This window comes from Drosophila kikkawai, chromosome X, assembly GCF_030179895.1.
Source record: "Drosophila kikkawai strain 14028-0561.14 chromosome X, DkikHiC1v2, whole genome shotgun sequence".
NCBI classification, from domain to species: Eukaryota; Metazoa; Arthropoda; class Insecta; order Diptera; family Drosophilidae; genus Drosophila; species Drosophila kikkawai.
Genome location: NC_091733.1, coordinates 2,576,274 through 2,581,406, shown reverse-complemented (window position 1 = coordinate 2,581,406; position 5,133 = coordinate 2,576,274). Strand labels below are relative to the sequence as shown.

General features: G+C 42.5%; 1 non-coding gene across 1 annotated transcript; it reads left to right on the top strand.

Moving 5' to 3' along the window:
• Positions 1–950: 950 nt before the first annotated feature.
• On the top strand, positions 951–1,037 carry TRNASTOP-UCA (transfer RNA opal suppressor (anticodon UCA)). Its single transcript has one exon. It is a non-coding gene; the product is annotated as a tRNA-Sec (tRNA).
• The last annotated feature ends 4,096 nt before the right edge of the window (positions 1,038–5,133 follow it).

Sequence of the window (5,133 nt, the reverse complement as noted above, 5' to 3'; positions counted from 1 at the left end):
CGTAATTCCGTATTTCGATTTAAATTCCATACGAGAAAAATACAATTTTCCACAAATAATTATATATAATAATTATTTCAAAAATAATTATTACGAGTCCGATTGGTTCCTAAATTCCCAATCAAACTTCGACACATAAATTTTAATACCTATTTATAGTAAAAATTATAAAGAAATATCCAGAATGGCTCCTTCAATTTTAGACAAATTTACTTTGATCTGTGACCGTCTAAGTCACTTCGAGTCCCGAGTCTGCAATCCAGCAGCGCCCACTCCATCCAAATACTCTTGCCAAATCCATCTCGATCAAGTCCGAGCGCTATGGGATAAGGTCGAGAAAGAGTACGAAGATTGTTCAGAGCTGATTTCAGTTGGGTTAGAGGGCGCGGAGGACACCTTGCCTACTCTTAAGGCAAAATACGACTACTCCTATTTTATTTACCAACGGTGTGCCGCCCAGCTCATGGAACAGATCGATACGATCTCCCCCAAATCGTCTCCAGTCCAACCTCCTGCGCCCCAAAATTCCTTTCCGTCTGGCTGTCGGCTTCCTCCGTGCGAAACGGAAGTTTTCTCGGGCGATTATCTTCGCTGGCCGACTTTCCGGGACCTTTTCACAGCGGTCTATATCGACAATCCTACGCTGACCCCTGTAGAAAAGTTGTTCTATTTAAATGCCAAGACTAGTGGTGAAGCTCATTCCATAGTTTCCAATTCGCCACTCACCAATGACGGTTTCCGCTCAGCATGGGGAAACCTAACTGAGCGTTTCGAAAATAAACGCGCGTTGGTGAACAGCCAACTGAAGAAATTACTGAACATTCAGTCCATTGAACGTGAGTCCTCGGCAGCCTTGAAGGAGCTGCAAAATACAATTCAAAATTGCCTCACATCCCTAACTCTGTCCGGCCTTCCTACGGATAATTGGGACTGCCTCCTGGTTTATTTGAGCCCCACTGAGCTTCGGTGGTCCGGGGTGCGGACTTCAAATCCGTAGTCGATTAGCGTCGAAGTGGTTCGATTCCACCTGGGGGGCGCCACATGTTTAGGAGTGGGGTGGCTGGTAAATCCTCCGCAAAAGGATCAATAAAAGTTTCTCCCACGAAGTAGGAAAACGCAGAAAATTCGGGGGTCGAAAAATGACGTCGGCGGAGTGCCCGTAGCATACATATATTTTCGCAGTCGGTTCGGTACTAAACTTAGCTTAGCCTAAGGGCCCGCTGCCGGCCGAGAAGCCCAGCTTAACGGCGCGAGAGCGGAAGAGCGGGAGAACCGTGAATTAGAGCGGCGTAGCCGTCCCTAGAGGCGAGCGACGATCGGGAACACGGGAGCGTGCGATCGGGAATACCGAGGAGCGGAGAGCGGGTGAGCGTTGCTAAGCTGGAAGCGCTTGAGCTTTTGGACGCTCGGTGGGCAGAGGGGGAACAGGGGGCCTCCTGGCGTGAACAGTTTGTAAATAAAAATATAAAAATAATTCAGGAAAATAAAATAGTCGAAGATTAATTAATCTAATATTGTGCCATTTTAATTATTTCTTATTGTTATTATTTAGGATTAGGCAAACATCAAAAATCAAATATTCTATTTATTAAATTATTTTCATTTGTGGTTGTTGTTGACTCAGGCAACGAATTAGGTTATTTTTACTTGTTGTTGTTGTACAAAACTAAGGGCACATGGTCACTAGTTGTTGTTGCCTGAATTTAGGTTATTTTCACTTGTTGTTGTTGCACAAAAACTAAGGGCACATGATCACTAGGGTTATTCTCACTGGTTGTTGTTGTACAAAGAAAATATAAGCAAAGCGGGGCTTGAAGTTATTTGCACTTGTTGTTGTTGTTCAAAGCTGGAGGTTAGGGTATTTTCCCATGTTGTTGTTGTTGGACGATGGGGTTCCGCTGGCCAATGAAAAATTGGGAACGCGACGGCCAAGTTCAGATTTTTGGCTTGGTCTCCGATCCAGGGAAACAAAATGCAGACCTCTGATTCTGCTGGCCGCTCTGCCGCTGGGCGCAGTTGGCCGTAGTACTGCCGGGGGAGTTATAAATGTTGTTTTCTGGCGGCTGGCCTCGTCCAATTCTAATTGATGATATGCATCTTTCAAATCGAGCCTTGAGAAGTAAGTAGCATGTTTTAACTTTGTCATAAACGATTTAAAAGTAGGCAGTGGGTAGTGCTCCCTCATTACCGCTCGATTGGCCATCCGCATATCCAAACACAATTTGATGTCGCCATTTTCTTTGAAGGCTATTACGATAGGCGTAAATGGAGTAATGCACTCAGCTCGGTTTACCTGTAATCCCAATGCTAAAACGTTCAATTCGATTGCTGTTTCTCGGCCCAGTAATGATTGTTTTCCATTTTCAATTACATAGAATGAAGCAATGATCTCTTTATCTGAGCCTGTTGACATTGCCTAGTTAAAATTGTGGTTTGATTATTGCGGGTAAGCTTTCGAGTGCGTTCTGACGCTAGTGCCTAATAAAGTGATTCCCGAAAATAGTGCTTGCCGCCCGTACCACATTCCAAGAATTGAGGATTTCCGTAGAACTCTGATTGTCAGACGCCGCTTGCGCAGCCGCGCTGAAGCAGCCGCGACACGATCGAACGTGTTCATCCCTGAGTATCAGTAAATTGGCTTTGAATTTATGTAAACTTGCTAAGGAATATTTACTCATAAATACTTTCGATTCCGATTTAGCATATTTTGTGGAAAATCTGACAAATATATATATGTGATTTTCCTCCATTTAAATTAATATCTACAGCTACTCATCATAGTCATCAGGCCTGCTGACATCGATGGATATTGCGTAAGTACGGCATAGCCGTGAAATAAACCATAACTATCTGAACGAACTTATATATGTCGGATCACATGAAACAGGGCCTACTTTATTCCTATGGTCAGAATAGGTGAAGCGGGGCCTTTTGAAATATGGAGCAGGGCCTTCTGAAATATGGAGCAGGGCCTTTTGAAATACGGAGCAGGGCCTTTCTGAAATACGGAGCAGGGCCTTTCTGAATTGAGGGAAAGCACGGCAGAGCAGGATAGATATAGACTGCTGCCGAGTGAGGTCTGTTCGTGAAGCGCTGACATACAGGTTAGAAAGAGACGACAACAATGATTATGAAATGAGTGAATTGAGTGAAAGTAGAAAGGTCGAAAGTAGACTTTTTGGAAGACAGTTTAGAAAACGCTTCGAAGACGAACAGAGCTTGCTGCTGGAAACTTATTCCGATAAAATGGACCAGTCAAACGACCCTCCGACATCAGAAGTGGGATTCGCTTCGCCTACAGACAATACTCCTGGACAATATATGGCAGCGTTGGAAGCCCAGAACAGGACCCTGATGGAGTTAATTAAGTCTATGCAGACACCAAGGACTTCGGCAGACGGCGATAAGGCTACGCATGTCACCTTGCCCAAATTTAATCCCGATGGTGCCGGAGCAGACGCCTCCGCCTGGTGTACTACAGTCGATCTCATATTTGCAGACCACGTTCTAGAGGGTAGCGGTCTGGCGATGACTTTAAGCAAGGCGCTTGAAGGCAGCTGCATGTAGAAGCGAGTTGATTTGTGACAGTATCGGGTGAGCCCTTTCCAATTCTTCTTTGATTTGGGAGCTAAATTGGCTAAAAGATGGGAATAGAGATGTGTTTGATTGCAGTGTTGTTTGCCCATCTGCCTTCCCATTGGCGAGCCCTGTGCTACGATAGGTTGTGCTTAGACTATCGGAAGCAATATTCGAAAATGGTTTCGGACAGTGGCCTTTGCCGCTTATGTCAGACCCTGTGAAGGAAAAATGTTTCTGTTGAAAAATAATTAATTAAAAAAAATTACGAGTTGCCGTCTGTTTGGTCTGCCGTGCCGTTTGGTTTGAAGAGTGCATCTTCTACCTTCATCATGCAATTGTAAAGGCGTTTGGAATTTATCATGATTATTTGCGATAGTTTACATAGATGCATGTTAATCATGGCAAACTCGGAAGAAAAGGCTTTCCGAAGGCTGAAGGTTGTATTAAATGTGTTGACTGTACCAGAGTTGCCATTTAACGTTACCAAATGTGGGTTTCTTGAACCTACTACGCAGTATCTGAGCTATGAGGTGTGCGGTGGAGAAATCAGACCCAATTCCTAGAAAATCCTTACGTTAAAGGTCCGTCCTTTTAATCGGTGCAATTAAGAGACCGTCGTAAGACCATTTATTGAATTGGTGCCTTATTTTCAAAAACGTGTGCCTCGATTTTCTCAGATCATGAGACATATTCTTCGGCTTCTTTAAGTGAAATGACGATTTTTAGAAATTGGAACGAACGTTTTTAATATTATTACAAGTGAGCCTGTAATCGTTATTTGTTGGTTCGCAACATTCGATAAAATTTGAAACAGATGAAAGCTCTTGTGGATATTGTGCAATGCTAATACACTTAATTAATGGAGACACTTATGTTAGTGGACTGTATGGGTGGAACTATATACGATGTGGAGTCCAAATGGCATTTATATGAATTGGAAATATTGGCTGACTTACAATTATTCTAACATTGTGGTATTATTTGCTCCAATGAGAGTTCGTAGTCTATACCTATTGTAATTGTAATGATTTCAAAAACAAATTAACTGAAGTGCAACATAGAATGGAGGAAGAAAAAGCGCAAGGCAAATGTGGATTTCTTTTTGTGTCCAGAATTCACGTGACTGATTTAAATTCCAATAAGTAAAAATAAAGCGACAGAAAAACGTCTGAACTTAGAATGGAAATCTAATAACTGAATGATCAGAGTCAGGATTCAGGATTGATTGATATAGTTTATAAACAACTCAAAATAATTGAAATTAAATTGAGCTATGAAGGGGGGTTCTTAAAAATACACAGAGGTGTGAGGTAATGTTGTCTGCCAGTAGTGTCCCTTAAATTTTGTTGGATAGTTATTAATCAAGGTTATAAATCCGTTATGTGTTTGGGTTGGAAAAAATAGACTCAGCAATATTTATCAGAATTGTTGGAAATGACTAAGTTTAAAGATTGTTGAAAATTGTATCATGTGTAAAGTTGTAAAGTAGTCATCTGGCTGGATACCAGGACCGCAGAGGTGATGGCAAGATGCTCTTGGCGGGGTGCAACTTGC